The sequence below is a fragment of the Piliocolobus tephrosceles genome, unplaced genomic scaffold, assembly GCF_002776525.5.
Source record: "Piliocolobus tephrosceles isolate RC106 unplaced genomic scaffold, ASM277652v3 unscaffolded_32650, whole genome shotgun sequence".
NCBI classification, from domain to species: Eukaryota; Metazoa; Chordata; class Mammalia; order Primates; family Cercopithecidae; genus Piliocolobus; species Piliocolobus tephrosceles.
In genome coordinates, this window is record NW_022316144.1 from 1 (window position 1) to 11,283 (window position 11,283).

Here is an 11,283-nt window from a genome sequence, read left to right on the forward strand (position 1 = left end):
GGGCAGCCAGAGAGAAAGGTCGGGTTACCCACAAAGGGAAGCCCATCAGACTGACAGCAGATCTCTCGGCAGAAACTCTACAAGCCAGAAGAGAGTGGGGGCCAATATTCAAAGTTCTTAAAGAAAAGAATTTTAAACACAGAATTACATATCCAGCCAAACTAAGTTTCATCAGTGAAGGAGAAATAAAATTCTTTACAGATAAGCAAATGCTTAGAGATTTTGTCACCACCAGGCCTGCCTTACAAGAGACCCTGAAGGAAGCCCTAAACATGGAAAGGAACAACCGGTACCAGCCATTGCAAAAACATGCCAAAATGTAAAGACCATCCAGGCTAGGAAGAAACTGCATCAACTAATGAGCAAAATAACCAGTTAATATCATAATGGCAGGATCAAGTTCACACATAACAATGTTAACTTTAAATGTAAATGGACTAAATGCTCCAATTAAAAGACACAGACTGGCAAACTGGATAAAGAGTCAAGACCCATCAGTCTGCTGTCTTCAGGAGACCCATCTCACATGCAGAGACATACATAGGCTCAAAATAAAAGGATGGAGGAAGACCTACCAAGCAAATGGAGAACAAAAAAAAGCAGGGGTTGCAATCCTAGTCTCTGATAAAACAGACTTTAAACCATCAAAGATCCAAAGAGACAAAGAAGGCCATTACATAATGGTAAAGGGATCAATTCAACAGGAAGAGCTAACTATCCTAAATTTATATGCACCCCATACAGGAGCACCCAGATTCATAAAGCAATTCCTTAGAGACTTACAAAGAGACTTAGACTCCCATACAATAATAATGGGAGACTTCAACACCCCACTGTCAACATCAGACAGATCAACGAGACAGAAAGTTAACAAGGATATCCAGGAATTGAACTCAGCTCTGCACCAAGCGGACCTAATAGACATCTATAGAACTCTCCACCCCAAATCAACAGAATATACATTCTTCTCAGCACCACATCACACTTATTCCAAAATTGACCACATAATTGGAAGTAAAGCACTCCTCAGCAAATGTAAAAGAACAGAAATTATATCAAACTGTCTCTCAGACCACAGCGCAATCAAACTAGAACTCAGGACTAAGAAACTCAATCAAAACTGCTCAACTACATGGAAACTGAACAACCTGCTCCTGAATGACTACTGGGTACATAACGAAATGAAAGCAGAAATAAAGATGTTCTTTCAAACCAATGAGAACAAAGATACAACATACCAGAATCTCTGGGACACATTTAAAGCAGTGTGTAGAGGGAAATTTATAGCACTAAATGCCCACAAGAGAAAGCAGGAAAGATCTAAAATTGACACTCTAACATCACAATTAAAAGAACTAGAGAAGCAAGAGCAAACACATTCAAAAGCTAGCAGAAGGCAAGAAATAACTAAGATCGGAGCAGAACTGAAGGAGATAGAGATGCAAAAAATCCTCCAAAAAATCAATGAATCCAGGAGTTGGTTGTTTGAAAAGATCAACAAAATTGACAGACCGCTAGCAAGACTAATAAAGAAGAAAAGAGAGAGGAATCAAATAGACGCATTAAAAAATGATAAAGGGGACATCACCACCGACCCCACAGAAATACAAACTACCATCAGAGAATACTATAAACACCTCTACGCAAATCAACTAGAAAATCTAGAAGAAATGGATAATTTCCTGGACACTTACACTCTTCCAAGACTAAACCAGGAAGAAGTTGAATCCCTGAATAGACCAATAGCAGGCTCTGAAATTGAGGCAACAATTAATAGCCTACCCACCAAAAAAAGCCCAGGACCAGATGGATTCACAGCCGAATTCTACCAGAGGTACAAGGAGGAGCTGGTACCCTTCCTTCTGAAACTCTTCCAATCAATAGAAAAAGAGGGAATCCTCCCTAACTCATTTTATGAGGCCAACATCATCCCGATACCAAAGCCTGGCAGAGACACAACAAAAAAAGAGAATTTTAGACCAATATCCCTGATGAACATCGATGCAAAAATCCTCAATAAACTACTGGCAAAACGGATTCAGCAGCACATCAAAAAGCTTATCCACCATGATCAAGTGGGCTTCATCCCTGGGATGCAAGGCTGGTTCAACATTCGCAAATCAATAAACATAATCCAGCATATCAACAGAACCAAAGACAAGAACCACATGATTATCTCAATAGATGCAGAAAAGGCTTTTGACAAAATTCAACAGCCCTTCATGCTAAAAACACTCAATAAATTCGGTATTGATGGAACGTACCTCAAAATAATAAGAGCTATTTATGACAAACCCACAGCTAATATCATACTGAATGGCCAAAAACTGGAAAAATTCCCTTTGAAAACTGGCACAAGACAGGGATGCCCTCTCTCACCACTCCTATTCAACATAGTGTTGGAAGTTCTGGCTAGGGCAATCAGGCAAGAGAAAGAAATCAAGGGTATTCAGTTAGGAAAAGAAGAAGTCAAATTGTCCCTGTTTGCAGATGACATGATTGTATACTTAGAAAACCCCATCGTCTCAGCCCAAAACCTTCTTAAGCTGATAAGCAACTTCAGCAAAGTCTCAGGATACAAAATTAATGTGCAAAAATCACAAGCATTCTTATACACCAGTAACAGACAAGCAGAGAGCCAAATCAGGAATGAACTTCCATTCACAATTGCTTCAAAGAGAATAAAATACCTAGGAATCCAACTTACAAGGGATGTAAAGGACCTCTTCAAGGAGAACTACAAACCACTGCTCAGTGAAATCAAAGAGGACACAAACAAATGGAAGAACATACCATGCTCATGGATAGGAAGAATCAATATTGTGAAAATGTCCATACTGCCCAAGGTTATTTATAGATTCAATGCCATCCCCATCAAGCTACCAATGAGTTTCTTCACAGAATTGGAAAAAACTGCTTTAAAGTTCATATGGAACCAAAAAAGAGGCCGCATTGCCAAGACAATCCTAAGTCAAAAGGACAAAGCGGGAGGCGTCACGCTACCTGACTTCAAACTATACTACAAGGCTACAGTAACCAAAACAGCATGGTACTGGTACCAAAACAGAGATATAGACCAATGGAACAGAACAGAGTCCTCAGAAATAATATCACACATCTACAACCATCTGATCTTTGACAAACCTGACAAAAACAAGAATTGGGGAAAGGATTCCCTATTTAATAAATGGTGCTGGGAAAATTGGCTAGCCATAAGTAGAAAGCTGAAACTGGATCCTTTCCTTACTCCTTATACGAAGATTAATTCAAGATGGATTAGAGACTTACATGTTAGACCTATTACCATAAAAACCCTAGAAGAAAATCTAGGTAGTACCATTCAGGACATAGGCATGGGCAAGGACTTCATGTCTAAAACACCACAAGCAACGGCAGCAAAAGTCAAAATTGACAAATGGGATCTAATTAAACCAAAGAGCTTCTGCACAGCAAAAGAAACTACCATCAGAGTGAACAGGCAACCTACAGAATGGGAGAAAATTTTTGCAATCTACTTATCCGACAAAGGGCTAATTTCCAGAATCTACAAAGAACTCAAACAAATATATAAGAAACAAACAAACAACCCCATCAAAAAGTGGGGAAAGGATATGAACAGACATTTCTCAAAAGAAGACATTCATACAGCCAACAGACACATGAAAAAATGCTCATCATCACTGGCCATCAGAGAAATGCAAATCAAAACCACAATGAGATACCATCTCACACCAGTTAGAATGGCAATCATTAAAAAATCAGGAAACAACAGGTGTTGGAGAGGATGTGGAGAAATAGGAACACTTTTACACTGTTGGTGGGATTGTAAACTAGTTCAACCATTATGGAAAACAGTATGGCAATTCCTCAAGGATCTAGAACTAGATGTACCATATGACCCAGCCATCCCACTACTGGGTATATACCCAAAGGATTATAAATTATGCTACTACAAAGACACATGCACACGTATGTTTATTGCGGCACTATTCACAATAGCAAAGACTTGGAATCAACCCAAATGTCCATCAGTGACAGACTGGATTAAGAAAATGTGGCACATATACACCATGGAATACTATGCAGCCATAAAAAAGGATGAGTTTGCGCCCTTTGTAGGGACATGGATGCAGCTGGAAACCATCATTCTTAGCAAACTATCACAAGAAGAGAAACCCAAACACCGCAGGTTCTCACTCATAGGTGGGAACTGAACAATGAGTTCACTTGGACTTGGGAAGGGGAACATCACACCCTGGGGCCTATCATGGGGAGGGGGGAGGGGGGAGGGATTGCATTGGGGAGTTATACCTGATATAAATGATGAATTGATGGGTGCTGACGAGTTGATGGGTGCAGCACACCAACATGGCACAGATATACATATGTAACAAACCTGCATGTTATGCACATGTACCCTAGAACTTAAAGTATAAAAAAAAAAAATACAAAATAGGTTTCATAATTCTAAACATAAAGAGCCATTCTGGACAAATCTAATAATACATCCACAAAGAGAGAGTTACACTACAAAGACGCATCATGATGAAGTGGAAAGAACAATGAGTCTTGCATTTAGACAGACTTGTAATTATAATTCAGTTCTGCCATTTACTAAGCCAAGTGATGTAAATTTTCCATGTTTCCATTTTCCTGAACAGAAAATAAAGATATCACTACTTTGTGTAAGGAGATAAGAGAGCTGAAGATCATGTAGGTGTCTAGCATAATATTTAATATTTATCTGCTAGTAAATGATAGCTATTATTACAGTACAGAGTTTTGGTTAATGTGACTCTCGGTCCAAAATCCTCAAAGGATTAAGACAATCTAGAGTTTGAATCTTACATCTTTAGCAAAACCAAAACACGGTGAAAGATATAAAGGAATAAAACCATCGTTCTTAAAGAAGATTCCTCAAAGTATTTTGTTGAGAAAAAAAGAAACATTTGGAATTACATTAATTCATTCTCAGTTGAGTACTTCCTTAATCCTTAAATTCCTTTGAGAAAGGATAATATATAGCATCTTTCTTAATAGCTCATCTCGAGAAATAAAGGCCTTGCTATTTCAGGAGAAAAGAAGACACATTAACTTTCGTCCCAGTTGTTATTTTGTCTAGAACAAAAGATGGCAATGAACCAAGTGCAACAAATCTCAATGAACCTAGACATCTACCTAGAGAAGTGGAATCTACAGTAATGGAAGGAGAAGACTACATCCCAATTCAGCTCCCATACTGTAAGGGGAAGCCACCGTATTTCATTTTTTTGCCCCATTGCAAGGAGCCAAAGTTTAACCCAAATATAGAACATATGCCATGATGATATAATGATGAATGACAGAAAATCTTTTCTTCCCAGATCTAAAATTTGTATTTGCATTTTCAGTATGTGGGTTTTGGTCATCCTAAAGGTCAGTGTAAACTTAGGAGATTTCTTGGGAAATTTTATATTTGTCATACAACAAAGGAAACATAGGGAATATGAGCATAATGGCAGGAGATAAAAACCCTATATAACTTGATGGCAGGAGAAAAAAACCCTATGTAACCTGCATCAAAGATTCTTTAAAAATATCAGAAACAAAATGAAATATAGATGAGGGGCAGCCAGGCTGTAAATGAGTACAGAATGGTAGAGGATAATGGAGGCATCAGATAGTCACTGGACTATTTGTGCTACCAGTTTTGAAACTTGTTAGTTGATTGGCAATTGAAACACAAACTCCAAATCTATGAACAACTAATGTTTATTGAGTGTTTATTATGTGCTAGGTAATTTTCATAAAATTTAATCCTTAGGATAGCCCTGTGACATTTCTATTTTAATCTCCATTTTGCAGTGGTGGAAAATGAGATGCTGAGATGTTAAGTACTCTACCTGATGCCTAACATTGTAGAAAAACAGTAGGGCCTGTGTTTTAAAGGATGATAGTGTTTTCAGTAAACCACAAAACATACCCTCAAAGTTCCCTAAACATGATGAGAAACAAACACCCTAGAGCATGGGTATTGTTGAGCACATTGTTGATAACAGTCAAAACTTTACTTTTTCTGATCATAGTACCGTTTTCATTTTCCTCTCCTTCAAATTCTCCTTATTGTTTTACCACTTTCTCTCCATTATTTTATACCTACTTTATGTTACATCTTTGTCTCGTCTACCTGTCTATTCCTTACTTAAGCCATACATCTCCTAAAGGCACAAAGTACACAAGATATGGCTTAAACTTTCTGGCAGTGTTCAGAGAAAGGGCAGTTAATGCTATACATTGGAATTTTTAATTCTCTAGCAATTCTAATGTATGTTAGCAGCCAACTCAAGAACCATCATGATAACTCAAGATATCTTAATTATAAGGATGATATATTTGGCACATGCATGTATGTGGCCTGAATTTAACACCCCAGTTCTAGGATCAGTGATGACCATAGTTAAGTTACTTTTCATAAGATGCTAAGAAGTTAGCATTTTGGGGGACTAATAATAAAACATCATTCTGGCTGAGAGTCATATATGCAATCTATTGAAATATATGCTCTAAAAGTACTCTAAAAATATGGGGTTCATATTTTGCTTACCCAAACTGTTTTCCACTCGGGAAAAGCTACCCGCAGTAGCTTTAGAAGTCAATTGTCCAGTTGTTGATATAGTTACTCCACTAATCTGAGGACTAGACAGATGATAACCAAGAGGCATTCCACTGGATAATGAAGATGACAATGGCGGTGTTGTGGCAACTGAACCCATCATCTTTGGGGAAAAATGTACTAAAGAATATACTGGTGGAGTTCCAAGTTTGTCTTCTCTTCTGTGTACAAAAAATATAATAAACAAAACAAATAAATAAGAAAGTAAAACTGGCTGTTAATAAAAGAAGCATGGGCTATCATTATTACCCAGAATTCTGCTTTTCAAAGGTTAAATATGCATCCAACACAAGCATAATAGCATCTTGTATTTCTAGTTCTAACAATCTAAATAAAACACTTTATTATCAATTTATTATATGCTTTAAAATATTTGAAAATTAACAAATTTCTATTGTAGATGGTTCTGAAAATGTGTAAGTAGAAAAAAGATAATACTAATCATCACAATACCACCAACAAGACATTTTACCATCTCCTTCCAGGCTTTTAAATGTATTTTTTTACTCTAAGTTGAGACTTTATAAGCCATTTATACCTCCACTTTGTTCATTTATCATATTTCCCATTTTCATTACCATAAAATCATGATTATAATTCTGGTTTAATATATCATTGTTTCCTTTATGCTTTTCCTTTAATTCCTGTTGCTGCTTAACTAACTTTTCTATATTAAGATTGTTTAGTGAATGTCTGCCTTCAAATAAACTGTACATGTTTGTGTGTGTGTATGTGTATTGGAGGGGATGACAGAAAAGAGAGAGAAAAAAGATCATTTTCACGTACTATTTTTAGTACGTACTAAGTGAATCTTACCATGAACAAAGATTTCCTTTCTTTTTTATAACTATAAAAGCATTTGTTAACTAGTGCACAATCATTGAACAAGGTTCATAAACTTCAATACAATTATTTTACAAGTTAAACAACACTTCATTGACATGAATCCTGAAAAGACTTAGGACATTTCATTTTATGAGTCACATTGAGGTTCTTCCCAGTGACCTCAAAGCAATTTTTGAAGGTGCATGTATGTATGCATGCGTGTTCAATGCTTAAATTGTGAACAAAGTCCTTGAATCCAAACCCTTTATTTCTCTGAAAAATGAAACAAATGGCCAGTTCAACCATCCCCTTTCTGGGGTCCACATATCTATCCACTATAAGTCAGGAACTAATTATTTTGCCTCCATGAATTATCTCTGTTTTGATCTATTTCCCAGAGCTCTTATAAAGTTATTTTAGCCAGCCTCTACATGTTTTTCTTTCAGGTCCTTATAGGAGAATGAGGGCCTGGAGTTTCCTACTCTGCCATCTTGCTGCTGTCACCCTCAATATCTCTTTGTTTACCAAGAGGTATTCACAATCATTTTGTTCTACAATGTGAAAGTTCCTTTATCAGAAATCTTATACCTGGAGAGTTTTGTATTCAAAGCTAGACTGCTCTTAATGTGCCTCTCAGAAGGCACAGACATCTCAGGCAAATTTTTAAAATAATTAAATGGCATTGGCTTTGAAAATGTCATGATTACTAGGCTTTGAAAATGTCATTATTACTAGTTAATAAGCACGTGCACTTAACATCCTGCTGACACTCCAAGAATTCATATTTGTTAGAAAAGCTCTAACCTACGAAGATACACTATTGAATATGACTGTAGAGGTAGTGGGAAGGAGACTTTGAGGTAAATTGTCAGATTACAGATATTTCATCTTTGTTCAACATGAGACAGGATTGTAAGACAGGACTTCTCCCTGACATTGACTACAACAGCAGAGAAATGTTTTTCTCTTTCAACATTCCTTACATCTGGGCTTCATAGTAGACTGGCTATTCTTTTCAGCATGTTCATTTTATAAGATCTCAATTTTTTTTCCTCTAGTAAAACAATAGCACTTTAAAATAAATTTAATTCCACAAAAGATTCCCAAGAAGCCCTAACAAAATCTTTGCAATCACAGAAACCTGTCCTGGAGCTATAAGGTATTCTTATTTTGGTAGGTGAATAAGAAATTTTTCTTTTCTTTTCTTTTCTTTTTTTTTTTTTTTTATGAGACAGGGTCTGCTCTGTCATCCAGACTGGAGTACAGTGGTACAATCATAGTTCACTGCAACCACCAACTCCTGGGTTCAAGTGATCCTCCCACCTCAGCCTCCCATGTGCTGAGACTACAGGCGCATGGCACCATGCCTGCTAATTTTGAAAAAAAATTGTGTAGACATGTGGTGTTGCTATGTCACCCAGGCTGGTCTCTAATACTCCTGGCCCCAAGTGATTCTTTTGCCTTGGCCTCCCAAATTGCTGGAATTACAGGCATGAGCCACTATGCCTGGCCAAATAAGAAATTTCTAATGGCTGCACACATCTTTGGAAGAGCTGAGACATTTCAGGAACAAACTCATATGATACAGCCCATCATCTGAACCTTCCACTTGCCTACCTATTAGTCTTCTTTTGGAAGATGAGAGATTTTTCTCAGTGCTTAGTTAACTTTTCCTTAAGCATAAGTAATTTTCTAAGCCCCTTCTTTGTATCTCGCTCCTTCTATAATTGATTAACATTAAACCAGGGGCAGTTACAAAAGCTTAAGTCTAGCATTTCAGTGTTACTTTGGGAGATGCTGCATTGATCATATTGATGACAATCATTTCTCAGAGGACCTCTAAGAACAAATATTTTAAAATGGACTTGGACTGAACAATCAACATAGGACTTTTAGGTCCAAAGTAACAATAGCATTAAATTATGTATACTCAATAAGTCAATTTTAAAGAAAACATTGGAAAACCAATGGTAATGCTTTAGTTGATGATTTATATTAAATGTAAAAACAGTGATTATAATTTTATATAACATTCTCACAGACATTTCTAAAACCAATATTCTGGTAATTTTTTTTGTCCCCAGTTCTGTAAAATAGTTCTAGAAAGAAACTGTTTCTGTAAATTGCCTTAACATATTAAATGGGAACTTTGGAATCTCAGCTAGGTCTTATACTATGGAGATCTGTCCAGGTGGATTTTTATACTTCTCAAGGACCAGAACCTTATAAAACAGTAGTTGTGGAACTAGTTGTATGCTACAGTCCTTTATTTCTAGAAACTTTGTGAGATGTATTCTAATTCTAACTGGTTCATAAGGTATTAAAACAAAAGCGGTCAAGCATGCCATCATTCCTCCTTTATAACTCAGCTCTAACTCTGCTTTTGTTGCATCTATGCAGGCTCACTGTTCTTGTTTCTCCATCTTATCTTCCTGTTCATAGCCTTTATTCTGCATTTGCCTCCAGAGCTTCCTGAATGTCTTGTGTATCTTTCATCTTGGCTAGAAGAGATTTCTTCTTTCCTTTCCTAGGAAAGCAGATCATGACATCAGACAATGAATATCGCTGAGGTTCAAGGCAGATTTTTCTTTCCAAAGTGACCTCACCTGTTAATCCAACTACCTTCAAACATCAACCAGGTTTAATAATTTCTTTACCAAACTAGTTCCAGAACCAGAATTCTCATGTGGATATGTAAGTACCAACCTAGCCAATCCTGATCTTGGCTAAGGATATCAGACAAACCACGGTGAAGGTGTGTAGCATTCACTGGAAGCAGCTTGAGAGACAGGGCAGTAACTTTGCAAAGAGACCTTTACGACTACAATTGTTGCATCTGGCCAACACTGACTCTTAGAACTATGACGTAATGTCTCCATAGTAACCAAGTTCCAGTTTCTGAGCAATTACTATGTTGATGCTGTACCTTCTTTGCAGTTTGCAGACATTAAATAATGTAATTTGCTCTTAGGAGAGCCATATCTTCTACCAGACTTTGCCACCAAAGTTATTGATATCTTGTTTTGTATTTCTAAGAGTCAAGGCCAGTATGTACATACTGGGGAAATTAATCACAACTCTTTTCTTCTTTTTTTTTTTTCCTTCTCTCTCTTTCTTGACAAATACTTTGAGCACATGAAAACAGCTAGGCAGCAAGAATAGAAACCATAAAACTTCAATGCAAAAAGAAGCCTATTGGTAGAAATAGTAAAATCAAAGCCAGAACACCTAAATTCTTTGCCTAGTTTTGCCAGCAGTATGATTTAGAAGAAATCACTTAATTCAGTTTCTACTCTGTGTAAAACACTCACACTTAATGTTTCATGATAATGATAGTATGACAATAAAATTAACAAATATGAAAGTACATGATTATATACAGTAATAAGATATATAAATGATGATTACTGGATGAGTGAGTTTATTAAAAATAGTTAATAAGATTCTGCTATTTCTTAAAAACTGGCTAGGTACCATGAATAATACCTGCTTTCAGAAATAATACTAAAATATCTTCTAACACAGATTCAAAAATGATTTTTAAAGATAATAAAGTAACTTTTTAAAAGTCGAAAAGAAAAAGTCAAGACATATAACCCATAAGGTAAGTTAAAGGGAAGTAAACGTTTGACTGTATTTCCTCCATCTCAGAGATGTAGCAAAATTCCTTTTGAACATTATGGGCCAATTATGTAAATACAGCATTAGAAGATTTATAAATTTTTACTTACTCTTAGTAAAGAATTAAAAATGGGCTTGTCATTTCTTGTCGCTCTCCCAGTGTCCCTACCTGTACCAGTCTGGAT

At 36.5% G+C, this 11,283-nt stretch overlaps 1 long non-coding RNA gene across 1 annotated transcript; it reads right to left on the reverse strand.

Moving 5' to 3' along the window:
• Positions 1-6,581: 6,581 nt before the first annotated feature.
• LOC113222639 lies at positions 6,582-10,302 on the reverse strand. The gene is made up of 3 exons (XR_003308491.1): positions 10,084-10,302; positions 9,884-10,004; positions 6,582-6,813 (listed from the first exon to the last, which is right to left on the reverse strand). It is a non-coding gene; the product is annotated as an uncharacterized LOC113222639 (long non-coding RNA).
• Positions 10,303-11,283: the final 981 nt, after the last annotated feature.